Source organism: Macaca fascicularis, chromosome 5, assembly GCF_037993035.2.
Source record: "Macaca fascicularis isolate 582-1 chromosome 5, T2T-MFA8v1.1".
NCBI classification, from domain to species: Eukaryota; Metazoa; Chordata; class Mammalia; order Primates; family Cercopithecidae; genus Macaca; species Macaca fascicularis.
The window spans coordinates 186,824,477-186,848,430 of record NC_088379.1 but is presented as its reverse complement, the minus strand read 5'-3'; the positions used below and the strand labels follow the sequence as shown (position 1 = coordinate 186,848,430).

At 40.2% G+C, this 23,954-nt stretch overlaps 1 protein-coding gene across 14 annotated transcripts in view; it reads right to left on the bottom strand.

The window, feature by feature from the left end:
• Positions 1 to 23,954, bottom strand: part of TENM3 (teneurin transmembrane protein 3) — a 2,750,454-nt gene that overhangs the window by 740,126 nt on the left and 1,986,374 nt on the right. For all 14 annotated transcript variants that reach the window (XM_065545705.2, XM_045391898.3, XM_065545707.2 and 11 more), the window contains exon 9: positions 22,178 to 22,257. The gene's annotated coding sequence lies outside the window, so the exon portion shown is untranslated. The remainder of the gene's footprint in view (positions 1 to 22,177; positions 22,258 to 23,954) is intronic.

Here is a 23,954-nt window from a genome sequence, read left to right as displayed (position 1 = left end):
TGCCCATGTCAGACCCTCTTCACTTCGTGTCTGCTCAGCCTCAATGGCCTCCCTTTCCCAGTCTCTCCCCAGGACAAGCAACTGCACCCTGCACGCTCACTAGGTTTTCAAAGCCCTGCTTTCATGACATCTCTTCTCGATCTAAACATTTTGAATGGGTCCCCAGTGGTTGCTCAATGAAGTCAATGAAGTCACATTTCTTAGTTTAGCTTTCAGGGGTCATCCACAACTTTTTAGACTCATTTTCCATGACTTCTCTATGTGAAGTCAAATTGGATCCTTCCTTTACCTTTTTTTTTTTTTAATCGGTAATGCAAATTACTTTCCCTGCATTACCTCATTTAAATTTTACAATGCCCAACAAGAAAGATATTATACAAACGAGGAGACTGACGCCAGAGAAGGCAAATAAAATATATAAGTGGCAAACGGCAGGGGAAGGATTTGAACCCAGGTCTGTTTGGTGTTCAAACCCATGCTTTTAGGTATTGGTCTGGATTTTGCCTTTACATTCCTGCCTGCATGTCGTCTGTTCCTGCATTCTATCCCCAATGCCAACTCCATGAATGCCTTCCTTCACTTCCTTCTCCTGCTTTTCTCTAATATTCTTAACACTCTGGCCTGGAAGGGTCTTCATTTGAATTCACATAGGAGAGCAAATATTTTCTGTCTGTGGCTGGCATTTTTCTTTTTATAGTTCTAATCCTCACACTACTAATTCAATGATAAAACCAAGGAGGGCAGAAACCATGTCTAACACTTCTTGTACCTCTGACCCTGTCAAGCACAGTATCTTGTTCACAATAGTTGTTCAATAATTATTTGTTCTATAATTATTATAGATTACCTGCCAGGGGAAAAATTTGTTATATAGATTTGTTTGTTAAGGTTATTTATAAGATTGGATTTTATGTCCCAGATCTTTTTCTAAATGTAACACTTCGATGTTTTGGGGGCACTTAAATAAATAGGTTGAACATTAGGACAATATGCCTAATTTTAACATGCGACTAAAGTGCTTAAAGTACTAAGTGCTAAAACTTACTTTTATCCAAGTGCTTACGTGAACCAACATTGAGACTAAAGGGAAAAGAAATTACTGTGTGCAAATCTGTTACTTTAAGCCTCGTATCCTCCTGAGTTTCATGATAGGTCCATATAGAGAAATTAACTTACAGAAGTAGTCAGCATAACTGCTAAAAATGCAAGCATAAACTACTATGCACTTCTTCCTTTGTGGGACTTCTGCATATTTCAGTATTCAGTTCATCACCTTTAAGGTTTCAAATTCACCAGCTGTAGGAATACCTATCACATTATAGCGCAGCACTAAAAATAAACTGATGTTATTGAAAAGAAATGAATCAGCACATTCTTAGCTGAATTGTTTTCTCATGTGACTCATGCTACTTAACTAACTTTTTCTTTGTGATTGTTCATTTATCATATCAAAAGTTTCTTTGGACATCTGCTTCTTCAAGTACAAAAGCACAGTCTTGGTGAAACATTCTGTAGAAAACAAAATCACTCTGTTCTGGAGTTGTAAAAGCAAGACATTAATGAGACCAGTTACTATTGAGGTAGCTACAAACCTTTCTTCATTTTTTTTGAGACAAGGAGAGCCATATCAATATAGTCTGTTTAAAAATCAGATTTCCTTTCACAGAGTTCATACTAAACTTCTCAAAACCTTCTGCTTAGTGTAGGCCAGAGGATATTCTTGATGGAGCTTATCTCAAAATCACTTGGAGTCCAAAGTGTCTATGCAAAACCATTAATCTGAGAATGTGTCTAAACACCAACCTTGAGACAGGCTGCAATTTACTGTTCTCTATGACAGACAAATAGCTAGGAGAGTTCTGTCACTTAACCCCATTGCTTTCTTTGGTAGTCATGGAAAGGTTTTGTTTCATACTGCCTTGTCATAAAAAGACTACAAAATCTGTCAACACGGTATAACTTTACATATAAAAGTAATACCATGCATAGATATTTCAGTCATCATGCGAAAAATAAACAAGCTAGTCTTTAAACCAATGTCATTCCCAAAGAATCAACGTGGAGATGCATTGATGGATTTTAATCGCTGAAACAAGATATGGACATTTCACTATTCTATTTTGACACGGATGTTACTGGCCATATCTTCAACCTGTATACACAAATACACAATTGTAAAGCTGTCTTGTTTACAAAGGTAGGGCTTGTCCTTTTTGCATAGTTGGAGCTTTTCACTTTTTTGACAATTTCTAAAAACTAAATGTATTCCTGGGCACACATTTCAGGGGTTACCTGTTTAATCTGCTTCACCAATACTACCAGCGTGTGTTTGATTGCATCTCTTAATCTATGCTAGACTCTCAGGCTAACTTGCATTTTGTGAAATACATATAATATAACCAGACACTTAAGCTCAATCTAACATAAGCACATCCTCCTTATGTTAGAAATTGTCAAAAAAAGTGAAAAGCTCCAACAGTGCAAATATTTAATCTTTAATTTTCTAATTTTTTTGAGGCAGGGTCTAGCTCTGTCACCCAGGCTGGAGTGCAGGGCACAGTGATGGCTCACTACAGTCTCCCAGGCTCAAGCAATTCTCCTGCTTCATCTTCCCAAGTAGCTGGAACTACAAAGCACGTGACACCAACACTGGCAAATTTTTAAATTGTTTTGTAGAGATGGTGTCTCCCTGTGATGCCCAGGCTGGCCTCCACCTCCTTGGCCCAAGGGATCCTCCCATCTTGGTCTCCCAAAGTACTGGGATTACAGGCGTGGGCAGCCACGCCTGACCCTTTAATTTTAATTTTTTCCTTTGCGTGATACTTAAATATAAGTAAGTCAGTTCCCACTGATTTTGCATAACCCCATGCCAATTACCACATAAATATATATGAGGGTATGTTGGGGAGCGTTTTGTAAAGTTTTGGAGGAGGGGATAATCATATTAGACCCTCATCATGGATTACAATAGAACCTCTCGTTCAGCACTGAGGGTCATCAAAACTGATGTATGAAATTCACACAGGGTCTAAAGTGACAGGCCAGAAAAAAAAGTAACTTAGACGTCTTTTAAGTAACTTTGCAGTTTTTATTTTTAAGTGACTGATGGCAGAAGTGCAACAAGATAGAAAAGCATGCAGTTTGGCTGGGCACGGTGGCTCATGCCTGTAATCCCAGCACTTTGGGAGGCTGAGGTGGGCGGATCACGAGGTCAGGAGATCAAGACCATCCTGGCTAACACGGTGAAACCCTGTCTATGCTAAAAATACAAAAAATTAGCCGGGCGTGGTGGCGGGCGCCTGTAGTCCCAGCTACTCAGGAGGCTGAGGCAGGAGAATGGCGTGGACCCAGGAGGTGGAGCTTGCAGTGAGCCAAGATTGTGCCACTGCACTCCAGCCTGGGCCACAGAGCAACACTCCATCTCAAAAAAAAAAAAAAAAAAAAAAAAAAGAAAAAAAAAAAAGAAAAGCAAGCAGCTAGATGGAGTGAATGCCATCTGACCCAAAGTCATGCGAACTCTGTTGAAATGACTACCTTATGTGGGTCGTTGTTTTCACTGGGAACCCACTTCCTCACCAGTTGCAATTTGAAATCTCTGCAGAGATCTAGAAGAAGCTGAGATAAGTGAAAGGATAAAATTCAACAGCAACACCATCTCAAACTGCCTCCCTGCTCTCCACGAAAGAGTCCCCACCAGGAACTCAGAACAACCCCAGTAAAGGCGTCTCATAGAAATGACAACTGAATCATGCATATGCAACTTCATCTGGTGAATTTCACCTGACAGGCACCGTGTGAACCACATCCTGAACTTTCTGAGACAGGTGACATATTGAGATACTTGGCCCCCAAATAGAGAGCTAACAAGTAAGTTTCAATATTTCATATTACAAGTGCCACGTAGCTGCGGAAGGCATATACCTGCCTAGAGAACATATGCGTCCTAGTTTTTATAATATTTCACATCATTGTTTGCAGACTTTAATCCTGTAACAAGTGGGCATCAGAAACATTCATTTTGGTTTACACCAGCAACTATGTGATTATCACTCTTAGTTTTAAGATATTTCAAAATTCCTCAGTTTACGTTTCTGTGTGTATGTGTGTATCACAAGTTGAACTTTTAAATTGGTATTTGCTACAGCAAATCTGTTTAGGTGATGGTTCTAGGTAACCCATAGACCAGGGGTCCTCAATGCCTGGGCTGCAGACTTGTGTGGGCTCGTGACTTGTTAGGAACTGGGCCACATAGCAGGAGGTGAGTGGTGGGCCAGTGAGCATTACTGCCTGAGCTCCACATCCTATTGGATCAGTGGCGCATTAGATTCTCACAGGAGAGTGAATTATGTTGTGAACTGTGCATGGGAGGTATCTAGGTTGCATGCTTCTTATGAGAATCTAATGCCTGATGATCTGAGGTAGAACAGTTTCAACCTGAATCCATACCCCATCTGCCACTGTCTGCCATCCATGGAAAAATGGTCTTCCATGAAATTGGTCCCTGGTGCCAAAAAGGTTGGGGACTGCTGCCATAGACTACTTTTATTTATTTATTTATTTATTTATTTATTTGTTTGTTTATTTATTTATTTTTAGATACATATTCATGCGTCTTGTTCTTGAAAATCAAGGGGATCATAAACTGAAGGTTAAAGTTGTATCTGTAGCAAGAAGATTGCACGTATTTGCTTCTAAAACCAACTGTGTTCTCAGTTTTCATCCTTTGCCACCTGCATATCCCAGCATGCCTTGCTGCTGTCTTCACATCCGCCTCTCCTTAATTCTGCCCCTGGGTGTCTGATCCGGGATACAGTTTCTGATCTCTTTCCGCTTAGTCAACTCTAACTTGCCAGAAACACACACACACACACACACACACACACACACACACACACCACACACACACACAAGCTATGATTTCTTCCTCAAAACTTTGTTTTAGCTCCTTCAGAAACAGTAAAAGCCGATTTCAAATTTCTATCATCTGCTTTTATTATAGTCCAGAGCACCTTACCCAATATTTTACATCTTCAGAGATGAAAATGTTGCCCTTCAGAAAGGGAAAGGAACATTTTAATAATTACAGATTAGGAACCTTAAATAGTTTCTTAGGGAATGAAACACTAACTAAAAATAAATTTGATAAAAATATCAATTTTTTTTCCTAGAGGTTTCTTTATTTCTTTTTTCAATTGAAGAGTTGGATGACAGATATACAAAGGTGTTAGAAGTAGGATCTGCTTATTATTTTTACTATAGTTCTCTCTTCTTTAAAGAAAAAAGTTGCAAAAGCGCATTTGCTAGTGAACTTTATATTCTAGACAAAGGAGCTTTCTTCTATCTCTGGGGCCAGCTTTACTGTAACACTGTCAAGAATCTAAACACCAAACCTAAATTTTATGAAATATATGTAATAAGTTGCTAAATTGGGTGAAATGGAGTCAACATATCACCTAAAAACTTATTGGCTTCTTAACACTTTTGTAAATTTTACATTTCAAAAAATGTACTCTTTATGCCACCAGAGACATAGTTAGGATGGAAGCAAATAGTGTCTCTTGATTCTCCTAAGCAATTAATTGGTAGCCATACAACTGTCTACAGCCCCAGAACTCACCCCATGTGGAGATAAGATCAAATGTATTCCGGTAGAATTGTGTTCTTGCCTAAAAAAATAAAAAAATTGCTCCCCTACTCCAAATGTCCTGCCTATGTTATAGCTAAAAAGATACCATCCTGCCTATTTTACGGCTAACAAGATAATTATTTTGAAAGATACTACTTTCTTATTTAATTAAGAATTAGCAAAACCTGAGGCCTCATAACATGTTCCGTGATTTTACTATGTATGCCATCCAATTCTTCGCTTTAGATAAGATGGCTCTTTTAGATATTTAACATAGTCAATGACATATATATTTTTAAAAACTCATTTTTAAAAATACTATTGATTTGCTCTATCCCTTAACACTTGAGGCCGTTATTTGGTTTACAAAGATGCTCAATTTTCTGGCAGGAATCCTCCATGGGGATTTCCAGCTTGTCTTGGACTCCTTTGAGGTGCAGGGCACTTTTCATTATGTTGAAGTTTATGCCAAACTGTGTGATTACCTCACGAGGTCAGTCAGCATGTAGGTAGGAAGAGAACCACATGACCAGCCAGAGGTGAAAGAAACGATTTGGGGCCCTGTGCTATAGCTCACACCTGTAATTCCAGCACCTTGGGAGGCAAAGGCAGGAGGATCACTTGAGGCCAGGAGTTGGAGACCAGCCTGGGCAACATAGTGAGAACCCGCCTCTACAAAAATTAGCTGGGCATGGTGGTGCGCCTGTAGTCCCAGCTACTTTGGGAGGCTCAGGCAGGAGGATCTCTCGAGCCCAAGAATTCAAGGCTGCAGTGAGCCATGATCATGCCACTGCACTACAGCAGGGCCGTAGAGCAAGAGATTTTGTCTCTTAAAACAAACAAACAAACAAAAAAGATAAGAAAAAAAAAGATAAAGATTTGGGTCTAAGTGGATATAACTTCTTTACTTGCTCTCTTTCTGCAGCACTTTATAATTTCTCTCTCTTTCTCTCTCTGTCTCTCTCTCTCTCCAAGAAATTTCTCTAACCTTAAAATGTCTGATTCCTCTAGTGTTCAATCCCAGTCTCTGAGGTCCATGCTTTATTCTCCTCTAGGATCCGTTCCCCCTCTAAACACTTATCATCCAATGTATTGTATAAAGAGAATTCCCAGCAGTAGATTTTGAAATGAAAGATGAAGTGTTGAGCATCTGAGCGTTTTCAGGTGCTGGTGTCAGTGCCTGGAATGCCTCCTGTTGACAACGATGGCTATCACTGGGGCATTCGAGATCTCTCTATTCTGAACAGTCTTCAGAAATCAGCCGTATCTGATTGTTCTTTCAGATCAAACGAAGTAGGAAGACAAAGTAAGCTGAACATATTCTTTCACTCTGCACTTTGTTGTTAAAAGGGGGAGGAATCCCACTAGGACCCCTAACTCCAAACTTTTGTAAGAATTCCTATTCTTCCTACCCAGCTCCTATTATCCCCCACCCACCTCCCTCCATTCTCTGTTCACTGATTGTATTGAATAAATGTTTCTTTGCTCCTCTAAGAATTGTTCTGTACTACTAAGAATTAGCAGCGGATAACACCAAGGCAGACCACAGATAAACTAAACTCAAGGACATTTGCTGTTTTCAGAGAACATGGCATGCAGCTGCCGGCATTTAGCTTCAGCCAAGATAATTTCCTTTCTTCAAAAGAATAGTAGCAAACTTTGCAATATCATTCTTGGAGCTGAAGTTGCTGGAGTCTTTTTAAAGGTGCTTATCCTGTGTAAAATGCAAAACACTTCAGTTTGCTCTCAGAGGTGGGTAGATGAGAAGGACAGCAGTCTAAGCTAGACTCTTTTACCAGGAGCTAACTCTGTTGTTGATAAATGATCTTTTTGAAGCGAGAAGATGCGGCAAAGTGCCTGCCGTCGAAAACACCCAGGAAAATAACAATGTAGTTGGTCTGCTTCTTAAAATGTATTTCTTATTGGACACGGGAAGTCATTTTCATCAAATTGGAACGTGACATAATGTATAACATGTCAAAGACATTGTTAAAAAACAAACAAATTGGAATTGAGCTGCATACAGTTAGTCTTAGATCTCTCAGTCAGTTTTACACATTAAGATGGTTGAGCATGCAGAGCTTATACATTCTCTGGTTGGAGGGTTTTTTGGAGAATTTCACGTAACTCAGTGGGATCTTGATGGGGACACTGACATTTACCACTGGGCACTTTAATGACAGCTAAACAGGAGAACACCACTCCTCATTTACTCAAGTACAATTCAATATCATAAGGCAATTGCAGAACACTGTTCTTTTATAAAACCAATTTTGGTGCTATGATTTTTAACTCTTTTATTTACAAGTGACTTCAGTTTGCTTCTCCAACCCTGTATTTTCCTGCACATGAGTTTTTGTATGTAATTACTGTTTCCCTTCCTCTAACACTTTCTGCTATCATTAATCATATTTATATGATATACGCACATATCTTTAATTTTAAGCGTAACACATGTTCCAAGTCAGCGTTCCAGCTTAAATCATATGGGTTTATAGCTCCTGTCCATCCACTCCTAGAACTACTTGTCTTTGTGTTCAACAGAGTGTCAAATGGTTGATCACTTTTTAATCCTACAAGATGGCCCAGTGTCCTGCCATTTCTCTAGCTGGCAAGAGGTCTGAATAAGAGAGCAGGCAATTAGCGCTGTGAGCAGGTGGATTAGGGACACATTAACCTCCTAGCTGCAGGAAGGTAGCTGTCTGCCTCTGTCGGGTGTCCAGAGCAGAAAGAGGCAAGGATCATCAAGGCAGGACCTCAAAAGTGACTTTGACATGCATGCTATCCTCAAGGGAAGTGAGATAAATGAGCTTAACTGAGTCAGAGCATGAGTAAGACATATCACAAGAGGGGAACACGTAGCATCTGTGGGAGGTTTATTTATTTATTTATTTATTTATTTATTTATTTATTTATTGTTTTGAGACATGGTCTTGCTCTGTTGCCTAGGCTGGAGTGCAGTGGCACCATCATGGCTCACAGCCTCAACCTCCTCAGGCTCAAGCAATCCTCCCACCTTAGCCTCCTGAGTAGCTGGGACTGTAGGCGTGCACCACCATGCTGGGCTAATTTTTGTATTTTTTGTAGGGACGGGATCTCACCACCTTGCCCAAACTGGTCTCGAACTCCTGGGCTCAAGTGATCCACCTGCCTTGGCCTCCCAAAGTTCTGGGATTAAAGGCAAGAGCCACTGCACCTGGTTTAGCATCCATAGAAATGGAAGGAAGAAAATGTTATTGCCAACTGGGAGCCAGTGTGGGTAGGTTGGTGGTGAGAAGAAACATCACGGAATAGGCTCGCAGATGAACTTCTCCTGCCTCTGAGCTCTGGTTCTGGAATGTTCTTCTTCCAACTCTCACATGGCATTAGTGTTCAGCCTGAAAGGCACCTTCCCCAAGGAGTCTCCCATGACCTCTCCTTCTAAGTAAGATTCTCCTGTTATTCTTGTTTTTTTAATTTAAAAATTTTTAGTTTTTGTGGGTACATAGTAGGTGTATATATTTATGAGGCACATGAAATGTTTTGATACAGATATACAATGCATAATAATCCCATCACATGGAGAATGGGGTACCCATCCCCTCAAGCACTTATCCTTCATGTTATAACCAATCCAATGATACTCTTTTACTTATTTTTAAATGTCCAATTATTATTGACTATAGTCATCATGTTATGTTGTCAAATAGTAGGTCTTATTCATTCTTTATATTTGTTTTTGTCCCAATCTCCTATTACTCTCTATCAAAAGATCCTATTAATTTCTCTCCTAACAGTACCTCACACTTGGTAACTATGTAATCAAGTTATTTGTTTCACGTAAGCTGTTGCTAAAGAAATTAATCTCTACAGGTGACCATGAGTCTCTTTCACCTCTTTATTCCAAGCACTGAGCACACTGTCTAACGCTTATAGACCCAGAATAAATATTTGTTGAACAAGAGAATGAATAAATCAGATGGACTGGGTTATATAGAGATGGGCAGTGGGCAGGAGGAGAGAAGGGAGAGGCCGTCTTGGCAGGGGAAATGTGTGCATCTTCTGCATGGAGTTACCAAGATGGTTCAGCCTGGCTGGAGCACATGGAAGATGTAAATGAGTGATAAGAGATAAGTTTGAAAAGCTAAATGAGGGCAGGAATGCTGGGCTATTGATTTAATGCTTGATTCTTTAGGTAAGGGAGAGTTTTTGAGCAGGTGATAGACATCATACCCTTTGATCATCTTATGTCTTCAACCTACAGACTTGGGAGGAAGAGCATGTCTTTGCTTTAACTGCATCAAGTGTCAAAGCTATGATCTTTTGACCAGACCCATGGACCCCAGAGAGAGTTGGTTGGAGCTATCAGGGGCCTGGGATTTAAACAGAAATGAACTCCTATGACCTGCTGAGTCCTACAGTGTGAAGGTTCCTATCAGGCCAAGCCCAGTATCTGAGATCAATTCAAGTCAACAGATTAAATGCCTCTAGTGTGTGCTCAACTCTGTGGTGAAATACAAAATAAATCAAAAGCAGGGTTCCCCTGCCTTAGAGAGCAGGAGAGAGCTGTCTCTGATGGAATTGCTGGAGCAACCTCTGCACTTGAGGGGCTGCAAAGGACTCGGGCAAAACTCACGTGCACAGTACCTCCCCCTACAGAGCTGGCAAAGCTCAGGTGCACAGCACCTCCCCCTACAGAGCTGCCACCCTGAGGCCTGGGACATAGATTAGTGCCACTGTGGACCCCTGTGGTCATGGGTCTATCCCGGACCAGACACAGCCCAAGAGGCAGTGTGAGAATGCCCTAGATGGGCAATTAGCTGGCCAGGGCACTCGAGCTGTCCCTAAGCATCCATGTTTCACTGGGCAAGCCATTTGAATAATCAGAATGTGTTTATCATTTCAAAATATTGGGCATTTGTTAATTTGTCAACTGCTTATTACATGTTCAGTGAACGCTAAGCACTGGCTGAAAGAGCCCCAGCTTTTCTGGGCTCATGTTAGAAACAAATGAGATAATGAATGGGAAATATGCTTTCCAACTGCAAATTCCTGTACAGCGTGAACCATTTTTGGTTTGTAGAGGAGTCTACACAGCTGCCTGAGATAGCCTGGGAGTATCACATTTCATTCGGTCATAGAAAATACCACTAAAAAGTCAGGAGAGGTGGCACACACATGCAGTCCCAGCTAGGCAGGAGGCTGAAGCGGGAGGACAACTTGAACCCAGAATTTTCAGTCCAGCCTGGGCAACATCATGAGATCCCATTAGATCCCATTTGTATTATCTATAATATATATGTATATATACTGCTAAATGCTATCTTTGATCAGGACTTTAAGACCTAAAAGGCAAAAGCTTATCAGATTTTTAGGACACTTTTTAAAGCTGGAAACTCAGAGTTTGATCCCCACCCACATATAAAAATATTTATGTGGAGAAATGAGTTCATATTCTCATCCTTGACTTAGAAACACTTTACTCCCAGTGCACTCCTGGCAATAAGAGCAGGTCCATTGGCCCCATTACCCATCTGCTGTGATCCCGTGATGACGTCCTTGCCCAGAGTAGAGAACTCAGTTGTGGGGAAGGCTGAACAGGGTGGGGAGGAATATGAGGTCAGGGTAAATGCAGAGCTCTGAGGTGAAGAGCTGAGTGAAAGCACTGAAGGGTGAAGAAGTGAGGTTTGTGGCTATGAAAATGAGGGAAAAGGTACATCCTTGCTGCCATTAAACAGGCAGCTATTGGTGGTGAGCCTTCAACAGCCCAGCTGGCCCTTGAGAAACGATGCCTCTGAATTTAGCTTCACTGTTGGCCTCTGTGGACCCGAAGCCCATTTCCCACCTGCTGGTGGGAACATCAGCTTGCACACTTCTGTAGCCTGAGTTCCATGTTTACCACTTCCTTCTCTCCCTCATCTCATTGACACTATGCTCTTGCTTCTGATGACATGACCCAAATTTAGCTGGGCTCTTTGATTGTGTAGCTCAGGTGCTTGTTCCTTCATAAGAGGTCTATGGACAAAAGGCTTTTCTGTGCAGCATCTTCATGATTTCTGGGGCTTGTAAGTGGTGACTTATGTAGAAATATTAATGTAACCTAGACCAGCATTTTTCAGCTTTGGCACCATTGACATTTGGGGTTAGATAATCCTTTGCTGTGGGAGCTTCCCTATGCACTGTAGGATGTTTAATAGCATCCCCTACCTACTGGAGGCCAGTAGTACCCTTCCCCAGGTGGTGACAAGGGAAAATGGCTCTTGATATTGCCAGATGTCCCCTGAGAGGCAAACCTGTCCTCCTTTGAAAACACCGAGCTCTACGGATAAACTGGAACAACACTTTAGGGTAATCTTTAGTACTTTGTCTCTGAGATGACTTTCTGAGAAGGCAATTCAATTATTGCAATGATCCTTAAGTACTCAAAGTATTAAAATTTCTGAAATCTTCAACTACCTAATTGTGTTCTACCAGACAACCTTACTAAAACTGTAAATTATATGTCCAGACAATATTACATTTATTCCTCCAAAGTAGGCACTTAGAAAATATTTGTTAAATGAATAAATTATGCTCTTTAAGAAAGGAAAAATACTTCATTTGCTTTTTTTTTTGAGATGTAGTTTTGCTCTTGTTGCCCAGGCTGGAGTGCAGTGGCGCAATCTCGGCTCACTGCAACCTCCACCTCCTGGGTTCAAGCGATTCTCCTGCCTTAGCCTCCTGAGTAGCTGGGATTACAGGCGCCTGCCACCACACCCGGCTAATTTTGTATTTTTAGCAGAGACGGGTTTTTACCATGTTGGTCAGGCTGGTCTTGAACTCCTGACTTCAGGTGTTCCACCTGCCTCGGCCTCCCAAAATGGTGGGATCACAGGCATGAGCCACTGTGCCTGGACTTCATTTGCTTTTAACTCTGGCTCAAGGTGTCTTGAAACATATTTTTCTACCACATTAATCAGCACACCAAGAGCAGATGTGAACTGAGGACTCAACAGAATGTGGGCAGTTTACATTCCTGTGCCGGCCACTGTGATCTCCAGTGTCTGAGGCGATCTCTGGAGGCCATTTGAATATTCCCATGCCATCTGGTTTAAACAATAGAATTTTTTAAAAAATTAAGGTTGCATTCTTTTTTGTTTTATTTTGTTTTTTTTCAGATGGAGTCCTGCTCTGTCACCCAGGCTGGAGTGCAGTGGTGCAGTCTTGGCTTACTGCAACCTTTGTCTCTGGGACTCAAGAGGTTCTCCCACCTCAGCCTCCTGAGTAGCTGGGATTACAGGTGTGCCCCGCCATGCCTGGCTAATTTTTGTATTTTTAGTAGAGATGGAGTTTTGTCACATTGACCAGGCTGGTCTTGAACTACTGACCTCAAGCAATCCGTCCGCCTTGGCCTCCCAAAGTTCTGGGATTATAGGTGTGAGCCACCGCGGTCAGCCATAATAGAATTTTCTTTCAGAAATCCTGCACTAGTCTCTTTCCTCCTCTTCATTTTCACAGCCCGTCACTGGGCCTCTGCTATATCATGAATCACTGTATTTGATGTGTTTTGTTTATGACTTACTTCCCTGAACAATCTGAGAACTCTTTGTGGGCCCGATAAATGTTTGATTCATCTTTTGCATTCCTCCAAGGGATACACACAAATTAAGTAAATACATATTTTCAGGCTAGGTGTGGTGGCTCACACCTGTAATCCCAACAACTTGGGAGGCCGAGGTGGGCGGATCACTTGTGGTCAGGAGTTTGAGACCAGCCTGGCCAACATGGTAAAACCCCATCTTTACTCAAAATACAAAAATTAGCTGGGTGTGGTGGTGGGTGCCTGTAATCCCAGCTACTCAGGAGGCTGAGGCAGGAGAATTGCTTGAACCTGGGAGGCAAAGCTTGCAGGGAGCCGAGATTACACCACTGCACACTCCAGCCTGGGAGACAGAGTGAGACTCCGTCTCAAAAAAACAAAACAAAACAAAACAAAACAAACCCCATATTTTTAAAAAATGCCCTTGCCTTTAAGGACTGAATTTCTCTTCTAAGTCAATTTTCTCAGCCACAGGCCAATGCCTGAGTTTTAATGTTTTCAGTCTGAAGCGATCAGCACCAAGTTCTTCATTGTTCCTTGATTTATACGTGATACTCCCCAAGAGATATTTGCCTATAGCCACAGATCTCACTCATGGTAAAGATAAATAAACACCATTTAAGCTGTCGCCGATGCCGAGATCTGTGACTGGCACTCCAATCCTTCTTAGACTTTTCCTTTTCCTCTTAAATGGTAATCAGATCTCTCTTTGAGTGCCACTTTACCTTGATTTTGAGATTTGGCATTTAATGTAATTGTGATTTTAAAAATCCATCAAAAGCAGGGATACGGCTCATGTCAGTGAGAGATATCATGCATCAGTGCTTTGCACGCTGAACTTCCTGCTGAATCTAATGGGTGGTGTTTGAATGGGGGTACAGGACCCAGGAGGCAATTCCAGGCGACACTAGGTTGCTGACCACTCTGAAGAGCAGAATAGCTGAAGTGCTTTCCCCGCCCACCTCCCACTGTCCCTTTCCAGGGTAGAGGAAAGCAACTCTTCAAACTGGCTACAAGCTACGCTAAGGTAGGTCTTAAGGTCAAAATCTGATACAGAAGAGGGAGTTCTGATTCAGGGTTTTCTTTGCACACCTCATTCTTCGGATAAAGGCCTATTGCACTTTATATAAATCTACCCTAAGATCATGCTCGCACCAAAGAACTTTTGTTCCCGAAGTGTGTCAATGGTAAGTAATTGAACAGAGAAAAAGGGTGATAGGTAGATCTACAGCTGGACATGGAAACAGACGCACACAGAAGCCAGCACACAAATTGCCAGTCTCCTTGAGTGACTCTGAGAAGCACCAGCTGCTGCCTGACTCCCCCATGCTACGTGGGTCAGAAGGATACGAGAACCCAACTATTAAAAACATCACAACAAAATGTACCCTTAGTTGGTCCTAAGGAGTTATAGAAAACTCCTCTAATTGACCACATCAGAGCAGATTTTCAACTTCTTGCATGAAAACAACTTACCATTCCTGGTGATAACACCATTTACAATGAGGTTTTACTTGAAGTGTTCAGGCATAATAGACACAGTATTTTTAAATAAATGTGTTGCAACATGCCCGCAGTGTTTTCAAAAGCATCATCTGCTCTCCCTTTAGAAAGGTAGGTTGCTGCTCTGCTGGAAAAGTGAGATTGGCTCTCACGAAATTTCTTTCAATAAACAGTGTCTGAGAGGGATTTTTCTTTTTTGGCACTTGAATGGTATATATGTAAAAGGAAAAAGTTTCCTTTATAGAGGTACAAAAACATATCCTTTACCCTGAACATGGTATTCGATTGAAGTCACCTTTGTGAATTCAACCTTATTTTGTTATGTTTACAAATTGAGTTGTTTTTTTCTTTTTTACATCTAACTCTTCTAAAAATTTGCTGTAGTTGAAAAATTTATCACGATTAGTCTTGTTCAGATGTCATAAATCAACAAAAAGCATGATTGCTAATATCTATATGTTTGGATTAAGTAAATGTAAAATCTGTAAACTGAGGAGGTGTTATTCTTAGGAAAATGAGAAAGAAAAAAATGGAAGTAGATAGTCATCCATGAAATCCATATTTTACTTTGATATTCACATATACTTGTAATGCTTACTAAATAAATATACTCGTTAGTAGAACAATTATTTTCTGGCTAATCATATTTTATCATAGTTTAGTATCCATCATCGTTTGAACTCTGGAATATCTAAATTTGTACAATAAGGAACTTTGCTAAAATTGTGGGGGAAGCTATGAAAATTTACTTTGAGCTTATTTCACATTGATTAAATGAATTCTTATGTGAGAATTATTATAAGAGATTATTGGTGAATTATCAGGGTTTTTAAAGAGGTTTATTTAGGTAATATCTGCATGGCAACCACAAACTCCCATAGAATATTCCTCGGGGCCACTGCGGGGAATAGACTGGGCTGCATGGATCACGGAGCTCATTTGGTGTGACATTTTTTATATAGTCAGGCTCACAAAGTAAGAGATAAATCAGCTGTGGAAAACTGTATCTCATAAATCATGTCATAATTGGAAAGGATTTCAATCAAAAGATCTGAAAGCACCTATAGTCTGATCAGGCTCAGTTTAGAGATATACATAGCAGATGAATGGGGTACGATGCACTTATACGATGCTGAAACCCAAGAGTCAAGGTCAGAGAATTCGGAGTTGCTGCTTCTACACAATGTTAAGAATATCAGTCTTGGTTATTCAAAGCCATCTCTGTGCTCCTAGAATAGATGCTGCCTACTATATTATTTCCCAGGAAAATGGTTCATTTATTCATGCTTTTTTTTTTCTTTTTTCTTTTCTTTTCTTTTTTTTTTTTTTTTTTTTGAGATGCAGTCTCATTCTGTCACCAGGCTGGAGTGCAGTGGTACACTCTCGGCTCACTGCAATCTCCATCTCTCAGGTTCAAGCAATTCCCCTACCTCAGCCTCCTGAGTAGCTGGGACTACAGGTGCGCACCACCATGCCCAGCTAATTTTTTGTATTTTAATAGAGATGGGGTTTCACCATGTTGGCCAGGATGGTCTTGACCTCCTGACCTCGTGATCCACCTACCTCGGCCTCCCAAAGTGCTGGGATTACAGGCGTGAGCCACTGCGCCCAGCCTATTCATGCATTTAACACATATGCTTTTCCTATATACTTGCCATGTTTTCTGCTAGTGTCAGCAAGTGGAATTAGCACAGTCCTTTTAGTAGTGGAGTTCTCTGAAGCTAGACATGACCATCCCTTCTAACCCTCCTATTTGTCAGGCATATTTACCTCTGGTAATCTTTCCTAAAGCAGAACTTTCTAGTCAGAACCTAACAAGAAAGATGACTTCAAGAGAAAACTGGCAATTGGCTACATTTCCTAGAGGTAAAGCTCTCAACATTCATTGCATCTCCCTAAATCTTATTGCAGTGTGATCAGGGAGGTAGGATCTGGCATGCTGGAATTGTGGCTGCTCCATCAAAAAAGAAAAATTCTTGGCATTGCCTGTTTTCTTTTTTTCTTCCACTCACAAAGTGTGGAATTTCATCCTTTCTCAGTCAATAAAATATGGGAGAATATAAGAACATCGGCAATATCTGCACACTACCCAAAAAGTCTGAGGATTGCAAGTTCAAAACAGAAACCTGCTATAGGACATGGTGCTCTTGTGAAATAATTATCTCAAATAATAGTAATAGGCACAAATTATTGTGTTATGTACAAACGTATCTTCATTTGTTTATTTATAGACACGGGGTCTCGTTTTGTCACCCGGGCTGGAGTGCAGTGGCAGGATCGTGGCTCACTGCAGCCTTGACTTCCAGGACTCAAGTGATCATCCTGCCTCAGCCTCTCGAGTAGCTAGGGATATAGGAGCATGCCCCCACACCTGGTTGTTATTATTATTTAGTTTGTGTGCAGCTGGGGTCTTGCTATATTACCCAGGCTGGTCTCAGACTCCTGACCTCAAGTGATCCTCCTGCCTCAGCCTCCCAAAGTGCTGGGATTACCATCTTGGCCTAAAGGTACTTTTACAATGCACAATTTGTTGAGCATTAGTTTACAGATACCTTAGTACATTGATCAAATTTTGTCTTCATAAAACAATAGTAGGGAGGTATATTATTTCTATTGTACCGATTAAGAAACTGAGATATAGAAAAATAACTAATATTTCCAATTTGTAAGAATTAGAAAGTGATAGAATAAGAATCTGAATCTCACTCAGTTAGTTCCAAGGCCCATACTATCTTCATGATATAAAATGGTACCTCATGTAGCATTGTATTTATTTTTACTGATTAGAAAACTGAAAGCAAAAAGGTACCACATATTTTAAAAAACTGTATAATAACCTAGGAAATACTTTCTGTGATTCCTGAGCTAATAAACAGAAGCTTTTGTCCCCTTGCCTCTGGTCATCTTGCTTTGCTGCTGTCCTGACTGTTTTCTGTTGATGGCTCACTGTGGCCTCGACCTCCTGGGCTCAAGTGATCCTCCCATCCTGGCCTCCCAAGCAGCCGGGACTACAGGCACTTGTCACCATACCTGGCTACTTTTTAAATTTTTTGTTGAAATGGGGTTTCACTATATTACCCAGAATGGTCTCAAACTTCTGGGCTTAAGCGATTGTCCCACCTATGCTTCCCAAAGTGCTGGCACCACAGGGGTTAGCCACTGTGCCCGGCCTAGATTTTAAGTCTATGAGGTTAATGCTTCATATCTGATAACAGACTAAATTGAAACAATAAACTTCAGAACAGTGCTTTTTAACATATTTCAAAGTGAGTTTGCCAACAACCTCTCTGCATTAAATAGTTATTTCTGCCATTTTTTCACTGTCCTTGGGACAGCCCCAACAAGTCCATTTTGCTCACTCTGTAACTTCCCAATGTAGAGTAAATCACGATCCAGCCTCAATTCACCTTTTAAAAAAAGCAACGGCCTAACAAAGGAGAATTTTTTCTAAACATCGGTCTTTTATTCCTTTTCTTTCATAGGTATGTACTTCAGCAAGAAAATCTATTTAGCCTCTTAATCTTTTTTTTTTTTTTTAATTGAGTTGAGGATACAGACATGGACATCATACTTAGAAATTCCCTTCTACGAAGTCAGATCCAAACATTCACAATGAAAGCATTCAATCAGCCTGAATGCTTCCTTGGGTACAGACCCTCCTCAGGATTCTCTGAAATCAGACTGAAAACTTCACAAAGTTACAGTATGGAGGCATTGAACCACACTCCTTATGCTCAGGCTCAGAGACAGCCCTGCTCATTCCGAAGGGCAGGACTGAGAAGCAGAGTGAAAAATTATCACTGTGTCCCACAGATTTAAAACTCTAACTTTTCCCTTGCACCAAATGCTGTGTTTGCAAAACACCGAAACATCCAGATGAAAAAGTCAAATCTTCAGTCAGCCATTCTGATTTTTGTTCTACAAGACAACAAACGTAGAGCTACTTGTAATCATCACAGAGGCTTACGATGTTTTTTGACATTGTTAATTTATGCTATTTCTTTCATCTCATCCACTTCTTTGATTATGCACTAGATAGTGATGTATCAGCTTCCAATCCCTGTTGAGGCAGGGAGGGACTATCCATCCTGAGTATCACGTGGGCTCTCTGATTTCCCTTTCCCTTTCCCTTTCCCTTTTGGACAATACGTCAGGAAAAAGAAATAAGAATTTTTATTCAAGCCAAAGGATTTACAATCTTGAGTTCCATTTTAGGAAGGCACGGGAAAGGGTAGAGCTTACTGACAAAAAATGATAGCCTTGGCTAATCTGGGGATTTCAATTATTTATGATATTCCTTTTCTCCATTTTGAAAACAGATCACATAACATTTTACATGTTTTCTACTGCCTTCACCACCTCTCGGAAACAAGAGCAGGATTCCGTGCCATGGGAATTGTGTGATCTTTAATTCTCAGTGTCATTTTTGGAAAACATTATTTTGTCATAATTTCATCTAGGACATGTTTCTGAGTATTTGTTAGGCTTAGTTAAAATATCTGGGTGACCTTAGGACATGTAAAGTGTATTCATAATCACAGTGGAAAGCATTAGTTAAAACATATGCAGTAAGAGTATACCCACTAGATCTGCTCTAAATCAGGAGAGGCACACTCAAGAAATCTTCCTAAATAATATAGTTTGAAGAAATTCCTTTGAAGTTTTTCTTTTCTTTTTGTTGGTGTGTGTGTGTGTGTGTTTTTTGTTTTTTTGTTTTTTTTTTGTGATTTCCCAAGGTTAGAAAGCATGTCGTTGTTCTCCTTGTTTTTGGAAGAGCTTGGTGGTATGTGGATGGTAACTTTTGTTTCTTCATCAAGATATATACTTATACGTGTATTTTAAAGGTAGTAGCCTCCTCCATAGCTGCAACCATCACATAAGAAAATTTATCCTTCAATATGTATCTCAGAAGATCATTATAACATTCAAGTTTCGGCCGGGCGCGGTGGCTCAAGCCTGTAATCCCAGCACTTTGGGAGGCCGAGACGGGCGGATCACGAGGTCAGGAGATCGAGACCATCCTGGCTAACACAATGAAACCCCGTCTCTACTAAAAATACAAAAAAAATTAGCCGGGCGAGGTGGCGGGCGCCTGTAGTCCCAGCTACTCGGGAGGCTGAGGCAGGAGAATGGCGTAAACCCAGGAGCCGAGATTGCAGTGAGCCGAGATTGCGCCACTGCACTGCAGCCTGGGCGACAGAGCGAGACTCCGTCTCAAAGAAAAAACAAACAAACAAACAAAAAAAAATTCAAGTTTCTATATTAGCTGTTAAAGATGAACTTCTCTGGGCTTGTCCTAGAGAAGCTCCCAGCGTGGGAAGAGCGGAATTCACGAACTGGCAAGAGAAGGATTTGAAGAGAGAGAACTTACAAGGCAAGGGGAGGATGGCATGTTTTATTATAGTGGCTTTCATAGGAAGCGCTTTTTCTAAGGTGAAATGCCGAAGACCTGAAGGAATCTCATCTCCAGTGGGCTTCGGAGAGCCAAGGATTGCTTTTGCACTGAATACTGAGTTATAGTTTTATAGCAGAAAACACACAGGTGATTACATTTTAGCTCAGAGTGCCTGAAATTAGGTGCGTGGCTCCCATTAGTAATAAGAGGAACTGTGCACCTAATTCCTTGGATACTTCAATAATAATTTGTCCTAAAAATTTAATTTATTTGAAGTCCATTATAAAACTAGACAGAGATAGGTTTTTCACAGTGTATGCTTGTGTTGTGATTCACATTTGAATGAAAAGAGAAGTCAGGAGGAGGATTTGAGGAAAATATCAGCAGAGCAACTTAGATAAATCATCACTTATCTCGGTTATGTGTATATTGCATGCACATTTCTAGGGTCTTGGTTTCTACAGGCAGTTGTGCAAAATATAGTGCAAAAATTCTTACAGAGGATCTTAAAAGAACAATAACTGAAGAAATACACAACGGTAAATTATTAAAATCTACTTTGCATTAACTGTTTTAGCTTAACATAAAAGTCTCACTGTTACCTAAATTGAGATCAAGGGAAGAGAGCTTCCCTGTATGCAGAAGATGGCACATAACGTAGCTAGCTATTCATTCCAGAGTTTTATTTTCGTTTTGATTAATTACTCACTGGGCATGTAAGAATGTGTATGTGTGCATGCAGCAATGCTTATTAAAGTTCTCTCTTATTCCCTTTCTCTGAGATGCCCTTAGGGGAAATGTAAAAACGCAGTGCCTGATATGGATATTAAAATAAAACAATAGTAGTTGCTGCTATTTTACACAAAATTACACCACAATTTTATTCTTTAAAAAAAAAAAAGACGACCTTCTATCTTATCTTTTCTCTTCTTAAGTGGAATAGCAAAAAACTCTTTTTGTAATACTGAATTAGTGTCAACTTCACACACTACATGCACATACACACACACGATAACTTGTTTTGGATAGAAAATTAATTCAGATCCAGTAACTTGAACACAAAATAGTATCAGTGACAAAACCACAGTTATTGTCATAGACTCTTAAGATGTATGCATGCCCTCTAAACTTCTGACATGATTTTAAAAATTTAATATATTGTCTTTCAATGAATAGCATCAAAAAGAAATAACATTCCTACATATTTTTATATTTATTTTGTAATTTATGTAGAAAGTACTTTACTTCATAAAAACTTTTTGCTAAATTTTGTATTAAAATAAGAAACACACCATCGATTAGGAGAAAGCAAAGAAATTCAGAGTTCATCCCATTAAGCCCAAAGAGTCAGGCCCTTTGTGAATGACTTCCTCTAGGACACTGGATCTTCTAGGCATGTTACCGTACACTCATCCTGAGCGGGACACTTAGCAGATTTTCTCTTGTAAATTCTTTTGTAGCTTCCTGGTAGAAGACACTTTCCATTTTGTGGAAAGCCCTCAGAATATGGTTTTAAATGAATCTGTTCATAAGGTTCAAAGGCTTTTAATTACTAGACCATGGTTACCATTGAGAAAATGCATTGAGCTATATCAAGGAGAGAAAAAAAAGTAACCAGGTACAGGTTTAATTCTCTAAGGTTGACATGTAAGTGCTGATCAGAAAGGATTAAGACTTCCTGAGAACAAGAGAACTCTCCAACAAATCACTTCCAAACTGGTGAAAGCACGTGTGTGTACATGCACACACACACACCACATCACACCATACACACTTTGTAATCCATTGTGATCATTCTATCCTATCCTGGTAGAAAATTCTCTCTAGTCAAAATGCAGAGATTTTTTACTTTCAAATGTCCTCATTCATCTAATTTTCCAGAAAAAGAAAAGCCTGTAGAAATAGTATGAGAATCAGATTAATTATACTTTTTGGAATCATTTACCTAAAGCTAATTCATGAAGGGTAATAGCATAAGTAATGGACTGCAAAGTAAACTGTAGCTTTGTGAAATTAACTTATTTTGTCAAGACCAACAAGCTGCATATTTGAAGAAGCCTCTAAGACTGGAGACATTTTGGTTCCTGGGACTTACCTTCTCTTCTTTAAAGAGGTCTTTAGTTCTCTTGCTTGCACAGAAATTCTAAATCACTTTGTCTTAGAAGAGCAGGAAATCTAGAATAAAGTAAATAAAACACATAAACTGGAAGAAAATTTGGTAAGATGGTTTACATGAATAATTTTAGTTCTAATACTTTTAAAAAAGTATCAGCTGTATTATAACAAGGGATTACCATTGATGTGTTATAATTATACAGAAAAGATTATTAATAACCATAGGAACAATGTTTGTAGGCTACCCAAGCAGTGTGTTAAGCTGAGCTTTATTTTATGTGTCCATATAGTTTTTGCTTTTTTTCCAGTAGTTTAAAATGAATAAATTTATATGGTAATTTATCATTACAAAAAGTAAAATCTTTAAGAATTTACCTAAGCTCTGCCACCTTTCTATCTTGTTTAAAGGCCCTCCCATCCCTGTCCCTGTTGCAAATCCCAATGACATGTTACAGGAATTAGATCAAGGTTACATTGAAGATCTATAACATATGTGTAGGGATAGACACGCGCACACACATACATACATGACTCACACACAGCACGAGATAGCCTGGAATAGACTTTCTTCTCTTTCTTCTAATTACATCTTAGGTTACATTGTGTTCCTAGAGCCCAGGATTAGGTTCATTACAGTGTGAACTTACAAACATTTGTTTCTGGTAAAATATTGAAGAAAAAAAATACAGGAGTTTCTTATTTTTGCATGTCACTCAGTCATTTTAAACCGCAGTCACAGCAAAAGTAAATCAATTCCTTGAGTTTCTCATTTTAGCAATTCGGTCTTTTGGAGTAGTTTCCAGTGTCAAACAGTGAGTCCCATTTTCTCTGTCCCCCTTCTTTTCCTAATTCTCACTTTACATTAAGAAACAAAAAATGAACACAAGAACACACAAACAAACAAATAAGCAAACAAACAGACAAAAAAAGAAAACCATGGAGGATTTAGGAGAGGCAAAGAGAAGGAGTAAGAAATTACTTTTAGTTTTGAACCTTGTTGACTAAGAGATAAGCAATATGATTATCAGAAAAATGGAAACTGGGAGAAAACTAGTTTTTCTCTCAGAAAGCTGGGCTGGGTGTGGTGGCGTGAATGAAATTGGTGACTTGGGAAACTGAGAAGTGTGAAAAAGGACCCGAGAGGCTGATTGGGTGTTATAAGTAGATGAGCACAAAAGATTAAATAGAAATCTAGGGAGATGGAATAGAATAGGTTTATTCCAGACCTTGTTGGGAGGTTTCCATGATGTTCCCAAGAAACTCTGTGTAAGCCACTCACTGAGAAATAACCCAAGGTGGGAATTTGCTTTGCAGAAAACTGGAAAGTCAAGAAGGCACAGAAGATACGGGAAAGAGGAAAGAAATAGATGACTTCGGAAACCAGACTGTGTGTTCAATTGATTGAGTAAGCCCTTTCCTCCCTCCCTTTCTCCCTTCCTTCTCCCTTTCCTCTCCTCTCTTCTCCGCTCCTCTCTTCTCTCCACTCCCCTCCCCTGCTCTTCCCTGTCCTCCCTTCCCCTCCTATCACCTCACCTCCCTGCCTCACCTCAGCCTCCCCTGCCCTCTTGTCTCCTCCCCTCCCCATACGTCCCCTCCCATCCCCTCACGTCCCCTCCCATCCCCTCCATCCCCTCCTTTTCTCCTCTCCTTTCCTTTCCTTTTCTCCCTCCCTCCCTTCTGAACTTCCTCTTTCTTCAATTATTAATTTATTTAACCGATGTTTGCTGAGCACTTTTTGTTCATTTAAGCATTGTGCT